The sequence below is a fragment of the Colius striatus genome, chromosome 1 (genome assembly GCF_028858725.1).
Source record: "Colius striatus isolate bColStr4 chromosome 1, bColStr4.1.hap1, whole genome shotgun sequence".
NCBI classification, from domain to species: Eukaryota; Metazoa; Chordata; class Aves; order Coliiformes; family Coliidae; genus Colius; species Colius striatus.
In genome coordinates this window covers 137,008,187-137,033,695 of record NC_084759.1, presented here as the reverse complement: position 1 = coordinate 137,033,695, position 25,509 = coordinate 137,008,187, and the positions used below count along the sequence as shown (strand labels likewise).

Genomic DNA, 25,509 nt, shown 5'->3' with positions numbered 1-25,509 from the left:
CAAGCCAGCCTGTGGCAGCAGCGTTTGAAGCCTTGGGCTGCAGAGCTGTAGACAGCCATAGCCTGTCTGCATGCATCATCAACAGCTGAACACTTTGAGCAGTGTTGACTGTTGCTTTCAGTTACCTAGACAGTACACTGATTTTAACATTATTTACTTATCCACATTTTCTGGGGGAAAAAAAAAAGAGTATGTAATTCTCCATGAGCAGGAGTTCATAAAATGCTTGGGGTTAACTGGAAGCAAGCAGAACTTTCACAGGTGTGAGAAATTAGATGCCAAATGATGGCTGATGAAAGCTGCAACCTTGCCTGCCTTAAGCATGGAGAATATCCTTGACCCTTGCCAAGTGCCCTTTTGTTTCTCATCTCTAAAAAAATGGTGAGAGTCTGAAGGGTTAATTTTAATTTTCCTTAAAGTTCACTAATTAGGGGAGAAAAAATCAGCAAATATCTTGCTAGTCTTTGAAATCTGCCTGACTGTTCAAAGCCTTGGTTTCATGCGGGAACGTATGGACAGAGAGTGAGCAGTTGTTGTGGTGGCACCAGCAAGGGTTAATCAGCCTTGCCAGCCTGAACAATGGAGACAGGGGCCTCTTTAAACGAAATGAGCTGAATATTTCATTCGGCCACTCAGCTGCCTGCTCCAATTGCCTCCTTTGCTAAAATGAGAGCTTAATCTAAAGTGACAACAACATCAGTTTCTATGTGCTCCAGTCACACAGAACATGACTTCCTTAACATAAACACTATTTACATGGACCGTCTGGATATAGCAGGGAATCGGGAGCGTGCCCAGCTAAGACAGAGGCTACAATGAAGGACGAATAACAGGCAGCTGAGAATTAACATCGACAAATGAAAGCCTGACCCTCAGAGGGCATGTCCCTGTTACATTTTAAAGCTAGAAAGCCTTGCACTGGTAACCTTACTTCCAGTAAAGACTATATAATTTAAAAGAAAATAGTACCTTTTCAGCTTAGATACTTAACCAAATGCATTACGTCTGACCCGTTTTCCTACTTTTATGGCACGAGATGAAGGACCCGTAGCTACAATTACCAGTCGTTCAAACAGCTGTAACTGATAAGCCTCTCCCTTCCTTGTGCTGTCATCTCAAAGCATCTCCTGCTTTTTGGCATGAAAGGGGGGGATGCTGCTGGGCAGAGGCAGGGGTTCCAGCCCAGCACTCAGCCTGTGGACTGTGCTACATGCTGCTCTCTGAGGAAGCCATTGCTGAACCTCAGAGTTGCTGTGCTGCTTCTGGAAGAGTAGAGCCTGCTCTGTGGAGGACAGTGGTGACTTCTTCCTCTCACCCTGCTGTCAAAACACAATTACTTTGTTTTTTTCAGCAGCATCCCAGCTTTGAAGTCTGGTTGTTTTTTTATTTTTCTTTTTTTGTTTCTTTTGAGGAGGGTGTGGGTTTTTTTGCTAGGTCATGAAGTTTTAGGCCATTGGAAGATTTAGACATTCATACTTCTCTGTTTCTTGTCAAATGTTTAAAAGAGTAAAGCTTCCTCATTGTGAAAATTCCAGATAATACACTGTAGGGGAAGGCAGAGTGGGAAGGAGTTTGGGGTAGTGTGACACTTACCACAGCTAAGCCCAGGACAGATTATTGCAACCTCTTTCCATCGTGGTGTGGTGCCTTGAGGGCCTGGCCTTGATCTAAGAGGTAACTGTGCTTTTCCCATCTCCCTTGTATTGGATCCTGGGGCTGCCCAGGTAGCAGCGTGAGCATAGCCATGAGCACCTTTTTCCCCTAGCCACTCCAGCAACCCTATTATTCCCTCCATTTTTCATTCCCTCTCTCTTTCCTCCAGGCTTGTTGTTCATGCAGAGTCACTTATTCAACTGAGTGTGCAAGCCACCATTGAACAGCAGGTCTGGGTATCAATTCCCCTTTGGGTAGTATTGGGAAATGCACTTTTTTTTTGACAGCTGTGTTAAGGTGACAGTTGCTGAAGCATACATTACTCACAGGATGTATTTTTTGCTGGTTTTGCCATCCTCAAAGTAGAAATTTACCTTAAAAAATAAGAAGTGTGGGATAACTTGTTGACATGTTGAGTGGAGCAGCATTGACAGTAGGATATCTAGATCAGGCCCTGCAGTTAGCCTTGAGAAACAGGGCAGGATTGTGTGTTTCTAAGAAATTTTGTTCTCCATCATGTAGACAAACATGTGACCTCCTCTGCATAAATTCCTACTGAATAATCAGTTTCTTTCCCATCATCGGGCTGATAGCAGATTTTGTAAAGAATTTTTTTAATCTTGTTGGAATAGTTGCCATTTAGAGACTTCACAACATTCTGGTACTTACAGCATCACCTAATATTTACTCTTTTATTACTGAATGTAAAACTATTAAAATTTAGTTGGCTTGTGAAGTGGAGAAAATTAATATTTGCATCAAAATATGACAAGTCCACTGACTGTAGTCCTGTAGCTGAAATCCTGAGCAGTTCCTTCTTCATATTAAAGAGTAATTACTTCTACCAAGTTAAGTGGACTTTTGTGACACTTTTTTAAAACGTGCTGCAGTTAACTTTGAGCTGCTGTAGCTTCACTTTAAAGAAAGAACACAGATCACTTATGGTGTCAATACAAAACTTAAAATAGTAGCCAAAATCTGTGCTTTTTGATTCTGTCTGACTACCATCTTTCCTTTTTCCTCACTTTCAGTTCCAGAAGGGAGTGTAAGCAGTCACAGATTTACAGAATTACAGATGTATTCCTTACACCAGCAGAAAACAAGGTCTACTATTCTTGAGATGCAATGCACTGGCATTGGTTCAAGAACTAACACCTCTTCAGAGAGAGCAGTCACTAAAATCAGCTCATCATTGAAGTGCAAGGGAAAAAAAACAAGACAAAAATTGGACTGTGGGGATTTTTAAGGGTCATGCAGAACACCATCTCACAAGTCACCTTGGTTAGGTAATGATGCTGACCATCATCTGGGACTGATAGATTTCCAGAGGTGCAGGATATAGGTTTATGTTCTTGCTGTTTCATGAGATAGCCCTCACAGCTTCAACTGAGGGGTTGATAATCATTTTATTAAGCTTATTTCCTAAAAAGGCCATTCTACGCTATTTATGCTGTAAATAGCTTCCCTAGTTCCAGTCCTAGAAACAGGCATCATGCCGATCTGCCATTGGCTGGTGCCTAACTGGAGTTAGGTACCAGCTGAATAACAGGATATGCCTGTCTCCTCACAGCCTTTTTTTTTGGAGAAGGTACAAAAAATGGAGAAGAAACAAAATAGCAAGGAATGTATCTCTCTACAGCTGGATATGCATTTAGCTTTATTACAAGTAACTGGGAGCACCAGTGAGCTCTTTGTTTTCACAGAGATTTATCTTGTTGGATCCACTTACTCTTTCTAGACTGAGTCTTCTGTCTTGAAAACAAGAATGTGATTAGGCTGCATCATGCAGTTGATATTAGGAAAAGCTGGACTCTGTTCTCAAGAGGCATGATCTCAGGTGCTTCAAGGGAATTCAAGAGTTGTGGGAAGGCAAGCTTCTTCAGGGTCCCTGTCCTGATCCTGGGACCCAAGAAGTGTGGATCAGGCAGTGTTAACCCTTTCATGGCCTGCATGTCTGTAGGCAGGGAAGAGGTAGCATAATGTCCATTTTGGAGACAAGCTCTTGGATGCTAATATAAGTGATTATTTAAAAATCTCATTTTCTGAGGATTACTAATCTGTCTATTAGATGTATGCTTATTACATAGTTATTAAACCTAATGAATGTATTTTTTAACATGCAATAATTATCTAATTAAATATAAAGCATTAGATTAAGTAGAGTAGCTCTTGTACTAAAATGCTGTCTATTACAAGTAGATTTATTGAGGATTTACAACTACATAATAGAACTGTATCTATTTCATGATTATTAATCCTCAATGAATGTTTTTAATAATTAATTGGCACTTAACTAAAGGATTATGTTCATTGTGATGGAGTTTATGAAGCAATAGAGTGTTTTTTGTGGAAGATTAAGTGCCAAAGGAAATATTCCTATGGCTAAATAATTGGGGGGGGAGGGAGGGGCAGGACAGGGATGAGGATGAGAGACATAAAAAGACAACCACCCCAAATAAAAAAATCAAACAAAACACAAACCACAAGAAACTAGGGAAGAATGAGCAAATCACACGTAGTGTCAAAATTTTTATTTCCATTGTTACCTGATTTGAAAGAGTAGAAAAGTTTTGTTTGATTTTTTATATGAAGCAACCAGACACTTGGGCAGTGAGATATTTAGTGGTGGAAAACAGTTAAATGGAAATGTCATGGTTAAAGATGGTGAAATACTTTCGATGAAGACCTTCAGTATTTAATTTTCATTCTTGAAATCTTTATTACACATATGAATTAGTGAACTAGAACATAAATGCAATGTACATTTCAACTAAATGAGTTCCAAGAATGTGTCCTTGTGCCAGCTGTTAAGAAGATACAGAAGAAAGTTGCATGCTTTACTTGAGCACAAAGAAGGGCTGTGAATTTTTCATAGAGTCAATTATGGAAGCAAACAGGAGAAAACACATATTCTGTTGATTTAGCTGACCCCAAGAGAAGACACCGGTCCTGACATCCAGTTAAGGTTTCAGCTGTTAACAGCTAGAAAGACTGAGTCAGTGGGATTAGACATTTGCCATTACTCTGAACACCTTCAGATTCATTGTGGATGGAAAAAATTCTAATGCTACCATAAAGCTTTTTGGTGAATATTTGTTGAACCCCTGTAATTAAGGTATGTACACAGATCCGTACACAGATCCATAGTGAAGTGAAGTGAATGATACCGTCTCTTTTTGGCAGTGTTGGAAGTGCCAGTACTATATTGGGTTCTGAACAGTTTGGGGGCAGGGAGGAAGCAAGGTGTGTTAGATGTCTAGAAATCATTGTTTTTAAAAATCACAGTTTGTAGTCACTTTAAGAGAAAAACTTTAGAAGTAATGAGGGAAGTGGAATGTGGAAGCAGATCTCAGTGTGAGAAGAAGTCCTCGTGTCCTCTGCAAACTTAAGATGTCTGAACTCAGACTTTAATTGGAGAGACTCTGACACCTGGGAAGGCCCTGAAGGTGCAAGTTCTGCAGATTTCTAGGACTTCAATGTGGTGTGCAGGTGATAATACACAGTTCTGCAGGCTTCCTAAGAGAACAGAAATAAAATTTTTTAAAAAATCTTCTTACCGGGTTAATGGCATTTTCCAAAGGGTGGCAACCCTGACTACCCACAGGATTTGGCATACTGCAAGACAAAGAAAGGCTTTCTCCCTAAAGCTTAACAGCAGTTGTGTTGCAGCAGCCGCTGCTGCAGAAGGTGAATGTGGTGACGATATTGATGAGATTACTAATTTGTTTAGTAGACAGGGAATGAGGATTCGTCTGTTGGCTGTCATCATCCATCAGCCGTATGTTGCCCCAGGCAGTGGGTATATGCTGTTAGCCTGTTACTAATTTTACTTTGTTTTTTCTCAGCTTAGTTCTTTTCTTTGGTTCATTTCATTCATTTGTTGTGACTGAAAAATAAACATGAAGGAGAAGAAAAAGCCCATTCCTACCTCTCTTTGTTTGTCAGAACAGGTAGCCTACAGCTTCTGCCTGCAGCCTCTTCCATTTGATTTGTCTGAAAGCTGTTAGTGAGAGATGCGGTGGCCTATAAGGGAAATGCCTTTCAGGGTATAAGGTGTTCTCTAGAAACTGAGGTCTTAGCCATATTTACCCTTCAAAATCAGTAGGTCAGAGCTACTTCATCATTATGTAGTACTGCAGCAGGTACTAGATGAATTGGTGATACCTTGCTGTTGCCGTACCTGTGCTGATATATTGTATTACATGTGCCATGATTATATGGTTGATTTTTTTGTTTGGGTTTTTTTTTCTTATTTTTTATTTTCCAAGAAATTTCAGTACATGCTAATCAAACTCTTAGTTCTGCAATGGACACAAAGTTTGTGCAAAGGAATTTGGGAGTTGGCAGTATTAACTGGAAGCTCATAGGAATCTCATAGTGATTATAATTTCCCATTTGACCAGTTCTAAAGGGAGAGGCTGAATTTGTAGCTGCAGATTTTTAACTTGGGTTAAGCTTCCCAAATTGAGCATCTGTCAGAAGTGATGCTTAATGTTGTACCTAAGGGGTCAGTTCCCAGTGTTGTGATTAAATATGTACCATAACGTGCTCATATTGTCATCTCATTCAAAACATGCTTAGTATTGTGTTTATTAATATCTTCAGAATCTTTTCCAGGTGGCAATAAGAGAGACATAAAGGGCTGTAAGGCAGTCTGCATTTCCAGGCTTCATTGCAATGGATCATTCTTTTAATCCTAATACTTACAGTACTGTTTTTATCACAGCTTTAGGTATTTGCTGCGCTTTGCAGTGACTTCTAAAAGTAGTGAGGAGCCATCCATAGGGAATTGAAGCTGGTGGTATTGTTGTTATGGAAGATATCATGTGTGAAGTTGAAAAAAATGTAGTTGGAAACATGACAGGAGATAGATTTTGGTAGATAGTGGGGAAAATTTATTGTTTTGTCACTATATATTTTTTTTCCTTTATCTTTTCTGCTGTCTATTTCTTTTCCCAGTAAAATGTAATTTATAGCCTTCTTCCTTCAGATTTCACTCCTTCAGAGTGCACGCATTTTGATGATGACTATACTGTCAAATAGGATTGGTCTTGTGGTCAGCATGGAGTAGGCTACTGCTTCCTACCTAAGCGGATGGTGGTGGTGGGAAGCCTATAGGAACCTGCTGTTCACATGTTTGTTGGCCCCTGTTGAGCTTCTGGATCTGAGATAGGTCTCTTCTGCTGCCTTCCAGGCGTCTCCTTCCTGTAGTGCTGAAGGGAGATTCCTGCCCACTGCAGGGCCTTGAGCAACAGCTTCCCAGACTACCTTCCTGGCTTCTCACCTGTTGCTGTACTGCCAGAGAGGTGAGATTTCCCTCAGACCAAGTCTCGGAAGACTTTGCAAATAAGATGTTTGGTATGAGTGGCTTTCAGTAGTACCTCATGTGTACAGTGACTCTGACTGATGAGGAATCTCTTAAGTATTAGTGTAGAGAAGTCTTCTTCCTTACATTCCCTGCCTTCTGCCAAAAATATATGAGGTTATTTACAGTACAGGCATCATGCAGCCAAGTTCTCAGTATGATCTTGTGGTAGCAACTCTTTGTGAAGTTATAGGTTGTATAGGCTGACTAGGAGTGGACAAGCTCAAGGGGGTTTCAAGGAATAGGCAAATGAATCTTGATCAGCTATCAGGCTTTTTTAATTACTATTTTTAAAGATGTGATAATCTACCTGCAAAACAAAGGAATTCTACTAATCTCCCAGAAGCACAGTTCTCTAACCAGATCTTTCTATCAGGCTGATCACTTGGTAAGCCAGGAGTAAAGAAATGACTTTAGGCAGACTTGAGAATCCGAAGATCCTGACTTAGAAAGCTTGTTAGTTTAATCAGCTCCTCAAGTATAAACAATTTCAGCATACTTTCAGTGTGGCTTTTAAAATGATTTTTTAGTTTTTAAATACAATTGTTGATGCATATCTAGCATAGTTTTATTTTTCTATTTTTAACCACTTTCTTTTGCTTGCATGAGCATTGCTTAATACTATATTCCAGGTTTTATTGAAACCCAGACAGGGGAAAAATAGCTGCACAAAACTTTCAGGTAGCAATGAAGTAGCAAATCTTGTGAAGGATCAGTGGAGCACAGAGGAGCATAGAGGGAGGGCAGAGGATGGCCAGAAGAACTAGGTTGCAGCTTTTAGGTTAGCATTGGTGGTCAGTGCTAGTGATTGAGTAGCAAGCTAGGGGAATGAGAGAAGCAACATGATCTTCCTTGAGCAAAGAATTTTCCTGTATGTCTCTTGACCCTGTATTTGGGAACTTTGCAAGTTGGATGCAGTTTTCAAGCTCAGTGCAACCATTACAATGCCTTGATAGACTTTTTTTTTTTTTTTTAATGGATAGCAGAAGGAAGTCTTACACTTATGTTAGATGTGCTTATGTCTGTAACATTGAAATTGGAGGTGAAGAACCGCCATAGAAGCATTTAGGTTGGAAATTACCTTTAAGATAGAGTCCATCCGTAAAGCTTTTCAGCATGCCACAAGGATAAACAGCTTTCTTGGACTCTATGGGACGAAACTGCTGGCTATTGAGTTTGCCCTTATCTTTTTACAGTCATGAAATTGTCTAGGTGCATTGTGATTTTTTTTCTTGTCTAAAGCTTCAAATGGGAGCTTTTCCAGCTGAATGTGTGGTGATGATTATGATGAGATCCTTTGTGGTATCTCGTAAATTCCTGAGGTGAAAAGAGGTTTTGCCATCTAGGAACTCATCATGACAGTTTGTTTTTAAATAGGCAGAAGTAAAGTTAGTGTGTTTTCCTTCTTTCTTTTCAGCTGACTTCTGTGGGGGAAAAAACCCAACAAACCTATCAAGAAGTGTGAGAACGTTGTCTGTAAAATACCACCATTAAAAGATGGCAATATTTTGAGTACTTCCAGCTAGTTACAAGTCTTTTATCAAAGTGTTTTTGCAAATTGTTTCTGTGCTCTGTGTGTGTGTCTGTGTACTTTAACAGAGCAAATTGTAACAGTGAGGGAAGAAAGGCATCCTTGGGTAGGTAGCAGCACAGTGCTGGCTGTGTGTACACGCCAGGGACTGTGGGGTCACATCCTGGGCCACTCAGGCAGGCGAGGGGAAAGGAAGGCAAGAGGGCAGATCAGTAGAAGGAGGAAAAAGTAAAAACAAAGGAAGGGAAGCAATGAGCTTGGGGGTAGTTTGCTTCTGTTAGCCATGCCTCCAACAGCAGTGCTTGTACCCAGAGCATCCTGAGCAGGGGCAGTGTCTCTTTAAAAGCAGTAGGGGATTGGAGCCGGGGGAGTGCTCACAGCAGTAAGTATAACACAGCTGTGCTCTGTTTATGCTTAGGCTACAATAAAAAAGCTATAAAATGTGAGATGTCATAGCTCCACTTTGCTTTATTTATACTATTTCCTCTGAGCTCTGTCACACTGCACATTCATCTGCTAAGTTGCAGCAAGAATGGAGATTAAAATATCACAGCTCAAAATAGGAGTCAAGCGGAAGGAGATTCATCATAGCCCTATTAAAAAATATGTAAATATGGGAATGAAGTCATTTTAAAGCTGTATGGCTCTCCTCCTCAGTGGGCTGGGGAAAACTGTGAGTGATGTGCTATGCAAGTGACAGATTTATGGGACTTGTTCTTCTTTCTATTTTTCACTCCATTCCAACAAAATACTTTTAAGATTAAAAATATCAATTTGAATTGCAAATTTTCTCTATGCTATATATATATTTAAAAGGTTTTCTTCTTAACCATTGCTTAAACTAATAATGGAGAGAAATATTATTCCTGATTAAAAGGGGTCAGAAGTATGATCTGATATTGAACTTGCAGTAGATGAGATTTACCCTTCTAGACAGTTTTTCATCTAGGGTCCTTGGAGCGCTCTGCAGGCATTATGTCAAGCCTCCCGTGCCCTCAGAGACAGAGACCTCTCTTACCTTCTGTACACAAAAGTACACAGAATTCTTGCTGCAGTTCTTGGAAATTTTCTGTGGCACTTAAACCACAGTATTTCTAATGGAGGTTTGTTCCTTTTCTCCCTTTCAGTTGTTTTGAAAATAGAACTGGGGTAAGAACTGTGATGTCCCAATTTCTGGTTGCTTTCCATAAACTCTCTGCAAAGAGAACTGCCTCTGCTAGCAGGAACAATGCTCTTTAGAACTTTGCAGCCAGTCTATGGTCTTTGATGTGGTCAAATTTGGGTACAAGTTTTCCCCTGGATGAACAAAGCACAGATTTTACCAGATATTTGATAAATAAGGGATTTTAATTAATGACCTGGAGATACAAGTAAGCCCTGAAGATATTTCAGCTACATTTGGTTCTGAAGCTTAACTTTGAATAAAGGAGATGAAATGTTCTGACACCAAATGGAGCTTGGTTTTGTAGATTGATGTAGGTAGAGTGCAAGGAGAGGAAAGCCAAAGGGGAGCTAAGGCTGCCATGCTTTCCTCTGATTGCAGTGGGAGCCAAGGGGTTGTAAGAAAAGATGGGAAATTCTTGATACAAAGTGACCCAGGCAAAAAAGAGATTGTCTGCATGACCTTTGGAGCTGTTCCGTTGGCCTGTCCTTGAAGATTTCTCCATGTCTGTCCATCCAAGTAGTATCACTGTTCGCCTTTTGGTGAGCAGCTGAACAATATGGACATTTCATCGAAAGAAGGAAGTCAAATTTATCAAATAAAGGTGGTTGAAAAATACTATCTTTCCTCTTCCTTTTTTCTTAAATGATGGTATAAAACCACCAGAAGTTGACCAAAACTTAATTAATTGACATTGTTAGAAGCTAGTGCTTTGTGGATAAACAAAGATTCAACTGAGCAAGACCAGGTCACCTTTCTGTCCTGTAACCATGTCAAGTGCAATGCTGAAGGAAGGAGTCAACTGAAGGAGTTGAACTGCTCCAGTTATCTTATTCCTGGAATAAGCCTCATATCATGTGTGAAGAGAAGTGCACATGTGAGTGGAGTGTTATCCTCTAAGAAGAGTGCTAAACCAACCTACCTCTTCATGGTACTTGGTTTATGAGTGGTGGCTTTCCTGATCATGACTTTCACTCTGTCTTGCACTTCAGTTTGTTGGCAGGAGTGAGGAGGAGTGTGCTTGGGTTTGGATGTCTGGTTTTTGGAGTTGTTTTTCCTCTTTTTCCATTGATGCTATGAAATTCAGGAAAACTCAATGTTTTTTACTACCTCCAGTATGTGATTCTGGAGTAGTTCTGGGATATATTGATATATTCATTAAGCACTTATTACCAGCAGAAAAGATTTCCTTGGTAAGCTACTTCTGTCCCATGCATGTTTAAGCATTGCTGCTTCTGGCTGAGAGCAGTGCCCTTGGTACTTAAGAGTTGTTTAACCTCAGAAGAGCTGTGGATGCAGGATGCTAATGCCCTTCAAGCAGAAGAATAATTACTTGTCTCTTTAAGAAGGTGCTGTACTCAATCACAGCTTATGGTATGAGTATCCAGGAAATGCTTTGCATTTATGAACTGGTTGTGTTTATGGTGTTTATCCCAGAGCACCTTGCTTAGTATGGGATGAGAGTAACATGGACTTGTGCAGGATTTGATTTTTTGTGTGTTTGTGCTGTTTTGGCATGTCAATGTAAGCCTAATGGCCTAGTAATGTGAAAATATATATACATGTTTTCTTAATGCAGCTATAATCCTGTAAACTAAAGAAAGCTATAAAAATCTAATTAAGCTGGAAATATTCACAACTCTTTGAAACACCTGTAGGTTGTAGTGTACTCACAAATAACGATCCTCCTTTTCCCAGGTCCCTTGTCTTTCTTTTTTTTTCTTCTATTTGGTTTTGCTTCAATCAAATGGTGAATTATTTGGCAGAGGAACCAAGATCAACATCCTTTAGGATGCAATAGGATTTACAAGCCCAAATCCTGTTTCAAAAGTGACTTGGGAATAATTTAGGAACCTAAAGCTTGCTGGAAAAAAATACATTTGGACGAGAAAAAGTGCTTTGCAATTTTTGGGGGTAAAATTTTTTGCCTAAGCTGGAAGTGTTCAGGATGTAGGCATTATTTAATCTAACCAGTGTTTTACTTGGTCTATGTTTTTTGAAAGAAAGGTTTTCGTATATCATGAGAAAAGATAATAATTTAAATATTGTGGTATCTATTCAGCAATGAGGATTCTGATGGGGACCAAGTAAGTCTTGTGGTATTTCAGGGTCCAGACAGGTTTGGAAAATCATCTGTCCTTTCATTAAGATGGTGGTGGGATGAAAGTCATGAACTGAAATTGCATTTCAGGGGGATTCTCAGCACACTCTTGCTTTATCAAGTCAATCACATTCTTGATTCCTTCCAAAATCTTATCCCTTGAATTTCTAAAGTCCTTGTCTGACTATGTGTATATCTTGAAGTGTTTTATTTGTTCTATATGCAGTGCTGTGAAGTTTAATGTTTAAGAACCATAACTTTCCTGTAAAAAATTTTTCTATATACATGGCAATTTTTAAAGAAGAAAATACTGTTTGCTATTATTAACATAGCTAATATTAAATTTTATTGCAAAATTCTAAGAATAACAATCCTAGTCTTAACAGATAGAGATGATAAATATACGTTGTAAATATCAGTGAGTTCTGACTTCTAGATTTGTCATATACTTATGTATACATATATAGCTTCATAAGGCTGTTTTATTGATGGATTGAATTTACATATGAAATATTTATGCAAAGTTTAAGAAGTGCAGCAATGATACATTTGGTTAAAATTGGAAATTAACTTTGGAATTAATTCCCAAATTTGAACATCTTAGGCCAGGCAAGAATTATTTGGGAGTATTTTAAGAAAGTCTTAAAACTCTGAATTCAGTTGATTGTGAGAACGTAATTTGAGACTAAGCTATATTGACAGGTTTTATGATATAACCGGGTTCTTGGTTGCTCACAATAATCTGGCCAGTTGATATGACCCGCAGCTATTTTCTTCTTTGTCTGAATCCAAGCAAAGAAATATTAGGTACAAACAGAGCATTGCTACATGTCTCTTCTTTGCTAGCAGTGTCAGTTTTTAACCAAATGCAGTACAGTTTGGCTATGCTAATGCAGGTTATCCAGTGACTCTATTGAAGAATTAATATTTACAGAACATCAGGCTTTCCCAGGCATACTGTATCAGTTTGGCTAAATATGGAAGGCTAAAGCTTGACAATACAAGAGGGTAAGTCATTTGCTATTAGTTACATTTTAACAAGAACATTTCTTAATTATTTGACACTGATGCTTCACAATCTTTGTAACATTTATGTTGTATATTTAGTAAGTCTTAATACTTGCTGGACTGAATATCAAAATTGCTACTAGTCCTGCCCTGATTATTTTTTTTAAAAGTCAAACAAGACAAATGAAGATATTTTTTACAGTAAATTGTAATTTGTTTTCCAAAGTAGCGTATTCATACAGTACTGTTGATCCACTGGATGTTTTAAAATGGGCAAATTGCAATATTTTTACCCACTTCAGTAACTTATCTCTCTAAAGGAATATGCCTTTAAAACTGTCTAAACTATCATTAGATGAATGACTTTCAAAATGCCTGCACTGTTAAAATGCGTATACAAGTTAAAACTCACAAAATAAAATTATTACATTTTAACTCTTTATAGACTTTTTTGAGTCAATTGTTAAATCAGATTCTTTTTGTTATAGATACAGTTGTATCAAAAGGTATAGAAGAAATTAATTAAACAGGTTTTATGATCATTTTTAAATAAGTACATTAGGAATTAAAAAGGTCAAAATATTTTTTTTTACTCTCTTAAATTAAGTAAGAGTCAAAATTGTCTGTAATTCTGCTGTGTTTCAACAGAACCAGAAAATCCAGTTCCCACCTCTCTCCTGTTTTGAAGGATGAGATTTCTTATTACTGTCCTGCTTACCATGTATGGCTGTATATAGCATAAGGCTTTTCTGATTGTGGGCATACATCTTGCTTGGAAGAAGCTAGAATACCTCTGTTTACTGGTTAGCTTTTTGTTCTTGTTGCCAAATTAAGTGTAAGGTTGAAGCCACATGCTTCGCTTTGATTCACAAGTACCTGTAGCTCCTTGGAAGAGAGGAACGAAGGTTGTCTTTCATCATTCTCTGTCTCTAGGAATACAAGTAATTTTGTTTAGGTAGATTGTATGTTTGGCTGTTCATGAGGTAGAGACCAAGCTGTGTTTTCAGTTAATCTGCATTTCTTGCATGGAAGGTTGCAGGTCTGCATGTCTTTTTTTCTTTCCTGAAGTCTTCTGTGTTATCAAAGATGGCCTCCTGTACTTAAAGTCAATAGCTCAAGTTTTTCACAGAACGGTAAGAGGTTTTGTGCAACATCTTCTCTTTAGTTCACCTTTCCTTATATTAATTAATAGCTTACATGTGTCTCCATATTGGCTTAGTTGTGGTGGGATCTTTTCCCTCTTCTATGTAGAAATTAGTAGCACTTAATGTGCAAATTCTGTTTCTTTCCAGCCCTGTAGAATGTGTGGCTTATGTATTAATGGGTCAGATGAGGGACTGTAAGTCCTTCCCAAGCCACTAGATGTGATCCAGCCCTTTGTATTTCTGCTTCTTGTGTTCTAATGCCATAATGACTTCCATATTATTTATTTTAATGTGCATCTCCACTGGCTATCCCACAAAAAATTAATTGAATAATAAGAGCAAGCAAAGAAGCTAAACTGGAAGCTGCAGGCTTAACATGGAGTTGGCATCTGAGTCAATAAAAGGGTCAATTTTCTTTTTTTTTTATGTATTTGTAGCTCCCACAAGCAGGAAAGAACATGCCTCCCTCGTTAGCTTTTGAGGTAGTCCTCATAATTGAGGAACTGCAGGCAGTGGTGGAAGAACTGGTAATAAAAGTGGATGGAATAAATTCCTCTGGTGCCTGAAGCTGCCTGGCTGCTGTCCCACTGCTGCCCAGGAGCACCCTTGCTTAAATTACGAGATCCTGTAGTGGCCACACATCATTTTGGGGACCACACAGATGTGGGTTCTGTGAATGCAGCAAGTGATCTTTCTGGCCAAACCAGAGGGGTTATAGAACAGATCCAAACATTTAGTGGTTGTTTAGTGAGGATGATTTGTGGGGAGGAGAATCTTTTAAAAAATACAGTTCTACAAAATTTGGTAGAGAAAATGGAGTAAATGGAGTAAATGACATTACATACTACTCACCTACAACCCCTGAAGAGACAATGAGTTTACACTTAAATTTACAGCTTCCAAGGATAATGAGGAGCAGTAACTACATGACTGTGCCCTGGAGAAAGAAAGAAAACCAAAGATAATGTACTACTTACTAGCTAGCCTAATGATGGCTATGAGACAGTACACTATTAGTCCTACCATGTGCAACAGTTTATTGAGAGAGAGAGGCTCTCTGCCTCTTCTTGTTCTCAGCGGAGTCACAGTTACATTTTCTCATTAACTAAAAGAGGATAGATAAGAAGATTGATTCTTCCTTTGGACATGGTGAGTTAGGTTTTTTTGTGTTTTTCTTTTTTTTTTTTTTTTTGCTGTCCAGGAAACATCACAGTTATGTGTCAGGGAATAAATAGAGTGAGAGTAAATCTCAGCTGAATTTATTTAGCTGGAGAAGTTTTCACTAGCAGTGTGGGAATGCAATGTCAGTCTGTGAAAATAAGCAAATAAATAAAAAATAAAGCTTGTATTTTAGTTCAGCAATCTTGATTTTTTTTAACAAAAAAGAGTAACTGTATTTAAGCTTTAAATATTTTATTGACTTCTTTCCTACTGCAATTTTTTTGATGTAAAAAGATGAATAGGAAAACATTATGTAAATAACCAAGACAGTTTTCTAGTGTTGCAAAAGATTATTGACAAAATATCATAATGCTAGATTACCATGTTACTGTATTTCTAAGATTACATTTGTTACTTGGTTTTAATACCTAACTCAAAGAATACTTTATGCACTTAATTGTATTATTAGGAATAGTAATAACAATGACAAAATATTTATTTGAATTGTAGTAATTACTTTAAGTCATTGTCTCCTATTAGTTAAAAGTCCAAAGACTTTTAACGTTAATGGGAATCTTTTCATTGACTTAAAAGATTTGGACTCTGCCCTATGAGAATATGCTATTATTCATTCTGATAATCAGCATAATTTATAGGTTCATCACACTTGCCTGTAATTAAACTTTGTGTTCAGAAGTATGACGATAATTGGAATTCTTAGTTAAGACAACTGCTGACATCAGTGCAAGAATAACAGCACAGTGTGGGGATTTTTGAAGTCTAACACACAAGTTAGGAGCTAAATTTCAAAAAGGTCTGAAACATGGCAAGTATAGTGGTAACCAGAAACCTGTGGATAGTGTGGAGAGAGTGGATTGCCTTAAAGAGGAGCTGCAAGAGAGACCTGCTGATCAGGGAGCAGTTTGCAACAAATTAATGCTGAAGGCATAGGTTGTCACTGCTCTTTGGTTGGATGCTGTTCTCTTTTATCAGGGCAAAAAGCCATGATTCACTGTGACAGGGAAAAAAAAAAAAAAGTAGAAGCAGCACTAGTTTTAATGGAAATACTGATATTTCAAGGATAGTGTACTACATAGTATTTTTCTTCCCCAAATTACAGGTTAAACACCCAAAGGACAACAACTAAGCTCATTGTGAAAGTACATGGGTGGTGGGGGTCACTGCCTCTTGCAGAAGTCAGATGTAATCTATCAGCTGCTTAGTGATGCTTTGCTTTTTTGTGTGTGACTGTGGCTCTGTAGCTTCCAGGAGGAGGGAGCCTGGTGTCCTTTTTTAGGGGTCCTGTCTCCCAGCTCTGGGCTGGGCCTCTGGATAGCTGTTCAAAGTGGTTCAAACAGATTTGCTAAAAAGCGCTGATACTTTATGCAGAGTGAACATTTTGCAAGTATGTTTCAGTCATTTGGGAAAGTAGCTCAGGATATGGATGTTGTATTGTTCTTATTCTGGTCTTATTTCTTTCTTTGTGAACTATTCAGACTGCTTGATACCAATTGCTGCTGCTTTTGTGAGGAAACAGGTGGCACTAAGTCTTTCTTTTCCTACTGATACCATCAACTTTAGGGAACAGTAAATTGTATTTGCTTAGAACTGCAGTAAACATCTTCCTCAACACGGAGTGAAAAGCAGAGAAGAACTCAAGATATATGATTAAGTATTCCTCCTTCTTGGGTTTACTGGGGCAAGGCAGCTTTGTGCCACCCATAAATCCTGAAAATTCAGTGTAAAAGTATAGCTAAATGGGAATGTTCTCTCTTCTTGTCAGTCAACCAAAAAGAGTGGAATTGCTGAAGTTTTTTTGGTATTGATAAAAGGGAAATATATTGAAACTTGAAATTGCTGTAATAAGTGCTTAAGAAATACAGTTTTAAATAGAGATTTCATTAATAGTAGGTAAAATACAGTTGCCACTTTTTCTGTACAATATATGTGAAGAAATCAGTGGGTCCTGTACCATTTTTATCACTGGTACAATAAGCACCTCAGGCTGTGTTATATATATGATGTTGCTACATCATCCAAAGTCTAGTCAAACATTTGGCACATTTCTTATTTTATACTAATAAGCAAGACTCTCTTTGATATATGTATAAATATTAAACACTTTAATAAAATTACATGCTTGTAAATGAAGACTGTATTTTTAGGGATAGACCACATTAAGAAAGGCTCAAACATTCACATGTATTGTGGTAGATACAGATTTGTAAGGTGTGTGTTTCATGGTTTTCACTGGACTGTATTTTCCTACAGTTACAGAATCACAGAATCTCAAGGGTTGGAATGGACCTCAAAAGGTAATCTAGTCCAACCCCCCCTGTCAGAGCAGGACCACCTAGAGTACGTCACACAGGAACTCGTCCAGGTGGTTTTCAATGTCCTCAGAGAAGGAGACTCATCAACCGATCTGGGCAGCCTGTTCCAGTGCTCTCTCACCTGAGCAGGGAAGAAATTCCTCCTTGTGTTTCTTTGGAACCTCTTATGTTCCATCTTATACCCATTGCCCCTTGTCCTGTCATTGGACATCATTGAGAACAGCCTGGCTCCATCTTCCTGACATCCACACTTTATATATTTGTAAGCATGAATGAGGTCACCCGTCAGTCTTCTCCAAGCTAAAGAGTCCCAGAAGAAGTTTCCTGTATGATAGACTGTGGCATGACTGCAGTATACTTGATACCTTATACTTCTGAGCTTTTGGGGTCTGGCTGCTGTTAGGATACTGGACTGGAAGCTACTTGGTCTAGTGAGCATAGAACATCTTTATTTCTTCTTTTAATAACAATAGAGTTTCATGAGTTCACATAGAAATCTTTATTAGCGTTAGTTACTGTATTACTAGCTGATTATTTTATCCTAGTTTTCTTTTTTGTCTCTGCAACCATTTGTGATCAGTCTCATATTACAATACAAACAGTGACAGGATCAAGTCAAATGTGCACTGAGCAGTGCTTGTGCATATGCTTTTCTTGTATTGTCTCATTAGGTAGAGTATGGGATTATGTGAGCTTTTCTTCAGTCTCCAGATGCTTATAATTTTCTTTTTGAAATAAGGATGAATATTAAAGAATAAGAAAGTAAGATCTGTCCTGAGAGAGACAGTACCATCTTGGTGTGTTAAATCTGACTATGAGCATCTAATCTGAGCTTCTGATTCTCTCTGGATATTTTTGAAAATCATACTATTGACTCTTTATAAAATACAGAGCCTGAAAATGGTAGATGTGTAATATAAGTGATTATTCAGCTTCCAGATAGTAGTCTGCTACAGTTTGCAGGCAGTCCTTATGATGTTCTTGCCTCTGATTAAGTGTACAGAAGATACCCACATGTCTACATTCAGTTCCTAGCAGTGAATTTGAGTTTCTATGCAAAAAGACCTGAATTGCTCAAATGAACATAAGTGAGCCCTTTAAAAAAGAACGAAGATTTTTGTAATGAGAAAATATCGGGAAACAGCCATAGCAGGAATCTATCTTTTAGCCACCAGTAGTTGGACACCATTAAGTGCCCAAAGCATTTCATCTTGGCCAGTGTTGTTGCCAGACCATGGCTTCTCTGGGAACAATATCCCTATCCCAGGAGGACCAGCTTTTCCAAGCAGTGAAGTGGTCCTGATGATTAGAGCAATGCCATTGTAGGCTGAGTTCCAATAACTCATATGTGGACCAAATGCTATGATTTTTTTTTTACTTGTGTTTTATTTGGGGTTTTTTTTTAACATGCTTTACACTGTGGCTTTGTATTTCTTAAAGTTGGGTCTGCATGTCTTTCTGGGGAACAGAAATGGAGGCAGATAATCTGTATGAATTTGGCAAAAGTAGAATCTGGTTGTGCATAACAGCATCTAGGTACTCCGGGCAACGTGGGGACAAACCTGTGTGTTTGAGTTGGCAGTCATCTCCCTGTATGCATTTCCAGAGACATTTTACCCCAAAGTTGTTAATCCAGGGTGACAGATAAGAATGGGCACATGTTCCTTACCACTGAACTACCTTTCCTGTCAGCAGAACAAGAGACGGGCAAGAAGCTGTATGCAGTGGATTTCTCCCTAGTGTGGGATATTTCTCCCACTACTAGTTATTCTGTAATTAGTAAAGAAGTGTAGTGTTAAAATTGGTAACATTTCTGGATGTGTGCCATGCTTTCAGGATAATTTAAGAATATATTTTCATTATGAAGAAAGAATAAATTTTATTGAGATTGACTGCTCTCACCGGTACCTGACATCAGTCCGTGCTTAAGTCAAAGGAGCCACCTTTTGTGACTGCGTTTTTCTTAGAAGCATATTAAGTTCAGCATGCAAAATTATTGTGGGAAAGTTGGCTTTCATCTGATGTCACTGTTTACAGTCTGGGATTTATGACAATTTCTTGTGTGTAAAGACAATAGGCATTTCATAAATTATATCGTGTATTGTAAATTATATTGTTCATACTGGTTACATTATATAAAATATATAACTAGCTGCTGAATTTGTAGCATAGAGACCTGTCGTACTATCTTTCTTTCATGTGCTGTGGGCAAGGTGCATTACTTATGTAACTTCATTTACTCCAACAGCTTACTTTTGCAAATATTCTTGCTTATAGTGGCTATGAAAAGGAGTACTTACATTCTGCAGTATCGAAGACTGGAATGGCAGTTTTGCAGAATCCTTGAAATATGAATGTGATTTGCATAAAATATAGCATGTTTGCATGTTTTTGATATCAGATATGTTAATAAGGTATGTATTAAGTGGATAAATGCACACTGATATTATTTGCTGAATTAATAATCATTGTGTGACTTCTGCTTTCTATCCAGTGTGACAGCGTTTGTTACCATCATGTAACATTTAATTCAGAAACTTGGGAGTGGGAGGAGGAGGGAGAGTTATAGGTTTTTCCTTGGGTGTTTTAAAAAATAAGTATCAAATGCATATTTGACTGACCAAGAAAAATCTGATCTGTAGCATTTCACTGTGCATGAGGAGCATATTAGCAAAAAGATGATGAGAATGTAGTCGACACCAGTATGTGTGAAAGAATCTTTCCTTCAGTATAAACCAGAAATGGCATTATCTGACCTTTCTAAAGGGCATTTTAGCACTATCCCTGTGTTTCAAATACTAGCTGAAGAGTGGATCAGCAAACAGTAATCAGCAGACGTGAATTCCAGGGAATGGGCAAAGTGTCTAATGACTAAATGCAATGATTAGTGAAGGTAGGATCAAGACAAAACTGTAATCCCCAGAACAACCAATATAACTTTTTTCTTTCCAAAGCTAGTTAATACCTTGCCCTTTTAATTATCCTAGCATCAGAGGGAAGCACTGTCTTCTACCTGATTCTCATTACTCCATTGCATGTATTAATTTAAATACATGTGAACATATAAAACAAGCTTCTGAGCAAGAGGCTTCTTTATTTTTTTTACACACATTTTTATGACTCTCTGGGCTTTTATCCATCTCATAACCAGATCTAAAGTGTTCAGCTCTCTCTTTTCAGCTGCAGAGCTGGGTTCTATTCAGGATGTCCAGGGTGGATTTGGGAGTTCTTGCGACAGGAGGGCTGACAGCTCTGCCCCAGGTAGCAGATCCCTAGAGGCCCCAACCTGCAAGCGAATCCCCATTGCTGGCTGCGGTGATCACCAAAGTATGTTAAGAGAACTGAGTGGCTTCATGCGGGAGGTTTGCTTATTCTCTCTATTCAAAAGTTTTATCCTGTGAAGAAAGTAGGAAGGAACAAACTGGTCCTACCATACATTTTCCAATCCTGACCAGCAATTTGAACAGACTTGGGATAAAAAGAAGTGGATGGAAAAGAGGAGTAGAGGAGCAGCAGGGGTAAGCTGTGGAAAGAGGGAGTTAAAGCAATTGAGAGAAGTCCTAGGGAATAAGTGAAAGAAGTATATATGCTTGTTAAGCTCCTGCAGTTTCAGAGACTTTGTCGTCTAAGACTTGTCTTACCTTTGAGCAGTGAATTTATTTTACTTTTTTTTTTTTTTTTGATCCAACCCCCTCCAATTGTATGGATTTTGTCTTTTCGGGATGATGGTAGCTGTGATTAATACTGTGAATTGTTGGTGTTTGCTGTGAAAAGTAATGTTGATTTCAACAGAGATTGTAAAGCCTTGTTTCATTTTGCTTACCGTTTTGACTTTGAAAATTCATTTAGCATTGATAATGTGAGTGAAGCATTTTTGCAGGAGTGAGAATACTGACCTTTTTTTGCATTATTGCCTGTGAGGAGTGGTTCTTTCTGAATATAATATTTGATTTGTCAAAGTGACTTGTCACTGAAAAGTTTACTTATTTTAAATGGGTACTTATCATGGTTTTAGTTATTTTTTATGACCTATCACTTGTTCTTATTGATGTAAAGGTAAAACTGAAAAAGAAAATTAAATGAAACTCTTCTAAAAACTATGAACAATACAGTTTATCAAGGCTCAACATTTTGATGCATTGTGGAAGGTATAGTCTACCTAGGGATCCCAGCCCTTAAAGGAAATTGAAGGCATGGGACACACAGGAGACAATTTTGCTGAGACACTATGGATATGCATTTAATTTTGTTTGGCTTTCTACTAGTTGGTGAATGGGAAGGGCAATAATTTGTGTTTCTGAGACTTTTTCTGTGTAAGGAACCCCTTATTTCTAGCATGCAGGGAAATAATTGACTAGTTTTTCTCATAAACATCCTTCCATAAACAGTAGTTTTAAGTAGGAACTTCCTTTGCAGGTGATGGTGACTGGTATTCTCAGGGAGAAGGACCACTTGTTCATGCTTATCTTGACTGCTGGGAGATAGCTGTTAACAGCGTGTTTCAGGTTAAAAATATGTTTTGGGTTTGTGTAGAGCTGACCTTTGTACATAATTAAAAATTGTTGCTTTTTAATAAATGCCTTTTTTATAAAGTTTTCTTTTTTTGAGACAGAGCTTTTATTTAAAATAGTTACTTTCCTTATAGAGGGATTGAAGTAACTCTAAGACAGGTAAACTACCTTATCCATTCTACATGTGTCTGTGATCCTCTGCGTACTGATACAGATGTAGTCTGAAAGAAGTTCCTTGACAATAAGATCAAATGGGGAGAAGTCCATTTTAGGTGTTTGGGCTAGTTTGGGTTTTTTTTGAGCATGTGCTGTAAGTGTGTGCTTAAGGGGACAACTGCAGACCAGATTTTGATGTACAGTGCTGGTCTGGTGGTACTGATTGATGGTAATAAATTACCTTGTTGAAGATCACTTCTATGATCAGCTCGAATCCTTCTCCCACCCATGACACTGCCGTGAGCCATAGTCTACCTTCCTGACAGAAAAAGCTCCCCACTTCCACCTTCTTACACTCACCTGTATTTTACATTTCTGCACTGCCTTTGAAAAACAGGGATAGCAATTGCTCATCCTTGAGCTGAGGTTCATTAATTTACAGGTGACTGAAGAGCTGCTGTATCTGATTTGTTTGCCTTGGAATATAATTCTCTAAATTAGGAATGTGAAAAGCATGTATCTTTTCCTTTGTGGTTTACCCAATGTCTAGTATTTTTTCTTCAGTCTCATATTTTTCTCTATATACTGCTCATTTTTTCCTTACATTTCCACATAAGATAATCATATGCTGATATCTACTATGTAAACTGAATTTGACCAATGGAGAACTTGGTATCATTTTTAGAAGCTACGTGTGCACCACACACTCTGACTTTTGAAGTTTTCATACCAGTGGATATGACACTGGAAACCCTTAGGTGAAAGTGAATGTCAGGCTGAAATCTAAGATCAGCAAGCTTTATGATGTCCTGCAGAACCATGTAAAAATGTAAATTAATTAAAATTTAAAAAAAATCTTGCATCAAGGAGGTGGAAGAACTCTGGTAACTGTAAACAGATGCAGTACATACTACAAAAGTAGCAACTTACAATTTCTTTAACATGCAGACAGCCAACCGTATTTCTAGAAAAGCAAGATGTTCGATTGTGCAAACAAACACACATACAGGAGTTTCCACAGAAAGCTGGGAACGGAAATTCTGCCCTGCTTAGAAGAATGTTTTAATATCCATAGACAGCAAGAAAGCTTTGGAGAAGTCTCCTAGTATCAGAAAAGTCACATTTGTCCTGAGATATGTACAGAGGAATGGCAAGCTGCAGGAAACCCCTGTGAGCGCTGCCTCACCCACCATGCACATGAACTGCTTGGATAAGGTAGATAATAGCTCTTGAAAAGTTCAGACTTTTCTATTATAGATGCTAGTTCAGATGATTGCGAGAAACACCGATTTGTGGCTTCCAGCGTAGGCAAGAGTCTGCTGTTTCAAACCAACATTGGTGTACAGGTTTTAAAACAGAAGTTTTTTCCAGCTTCAGTGATAGTAGCAGGCTTTCCTTCTGTAAATAGGTTGCAAAAAGCAAACCTTGTGGGTACACGACAAGTTAGTTCAGGAAAATAATGATAAGAAACATAAAACATGCTGAAGAAAATTAACAATGATAGTTCTTCCTATAAAAACTATGGAAGGAAATGAAACTTTTGCTGACATTTCAATGATGTGGTTTTTTCCACTTCCTTTGCATTTTTTGTTTAATTTGATTTTAGTATAATAGATTTCACTTGTAGGTTGCCTTCATTTTTTCATTTTAAATTTTTTCTTTACTGGGAAGGAGTAGGAAGAATCCATTTAATAAGAAAGAGTAAAATCACTGCTCAGAAAAATAAAAATTGAATACCGTGCAAAAAGTGGAAAACCTTAAATAAATGTTGAAATATTTCATACAATCTGAAAAACCTCACTTGCAAAAGCAACCTTGTTTTACTCTTTTTTGAGTCCTACTCCTCTTGGTTATTTTTTTTTCTCTGTCAGTAAACAGAAGTGCCATTGGTGGAGTGAGTCTGTGCTAAAAACTGTAGGATTGCAATGTATGTGTCTGTGAACCATCAGTGAAATTTTCAGGGATTAGAATGTAGCTGAACAGAAAATTCACCAGTATGCAATAATCAGAGGAAAAAGATTTTTACCCTCAAACAGCACTCTGGGAGCTCTTTATGATTTCCAGTGATAAAGTTCAATGATAAAGTCAATCTTAGATATTTTTAGGAAGTTCTTTGCGTATTGTCAGTAAAGAGTTAACAGTAGTTTTTTGTTGATTGCCACTTTTATGTGCTTGTGTGGAGGAAGTAGTAAGGAACTGGTGTTTCCTCCTGCTTTATTGATATTTTCTTTCATTTTCATTCATGAAATTCAAAACCTCTCAGTTAAAGAACAGTACATAACAGGCTGCTGCTCTTATTATATATGTCTTTGGAGGATAACAAAAAGAATGGGTGTAACCAGTTGAAATACTGCTCTTGGACGGTCAATATTGGAAGGCAGTAGCACAGCCCTTACCATCTCTAGATGAGAAAATGGGTTACTTTTCCACTCAGACTCTGCTAGCTCTTTAGGATAATTGAATTTGAATCTTTTCTGCTGTTTAATAGCAACTCTTAAAAAAAATTTTTAGAGAGAGAACAAAATCTCAACAGCATCATTTATACAGACTTTCCCTTGTGGACTTTTTTGTTGGTTTCTTTCCATCCTACCTCCAATTAAATGTACTTGTCAGTGGAATTACACAGTTACTTCAAAGACTGTTTCTTTGGGTCATTAGAGATAGAAATAATGATAAAGTGGGAGGCAAGGAAGAAAGTAAAGTTCTGCAAGGGTTTATAACTTTAGAGTGTAAAGAGAGATCTTTGTTCATTCAATGGGTGTAAAACTGTCTGTATGTCAGGGCCAAGAAAGTGGTGGGGAATGGAGTTAAATCCATTTGGCAACTTGTCACCAGTGATGTTCCCCAGGGCTCAGTGTTGGAGCCTGTTCTGTTTAACATCTTCATCAGTGATCTGGATGAGCATATCAAGAGCACCCTTGGTAACTTTGCAGATGGCATGAAGCTGGGTGGGTGTGTAGACCTTCTTGAGAACAGGAAGACTCTTCAAAGGGACCTGCACAGGCTGTAGTGATGGGCCAACACCAGTTGTATGAGATTCAACAAGGCCATGTGCCAGGTCCTGCACTTGGGCCACAACAACCCCATGCAAAAGTACAGGCTTGGTGCAGAGTGGCTGGAAATCTGTCTGGTAGAAGAGAACCTGGGGATGTTGATTGACAGCCACCTGAACATGAGCCAGCAGTGTGCCCAGGTGGCCAAGAAGGTCAATGGCATCCTGTCTTGTATTAGTGTGACAAGCAGGACGAGAGGAGTAATTGTCCCACAGTGCTCAGTGCTGGTGAGGCTACATGTCGAGTACTGTGTTCCCTTTTTGGCCCCTCACTACAAGAAGGACATTGAAGTGCTGGACCGTGTCTGAAAAGGGGCAATGAAGTTGCTGA

General features: G+C 38.3%; 1 protein-coding gene across 3 annotated transcripts in view; it reads left to right on the top strand.

Moving 5' to 3' along the window:
* The window catches only part of SOX5 (SRY-box transcription factor 5), a 652,738-nt gene that overhangs the window by 99,571 nt on the left and 527,658 nt on the right, over window positions 1–25,509 (top strand). The gene's annotated exons all lie outside the window — the stretch shown is intronic.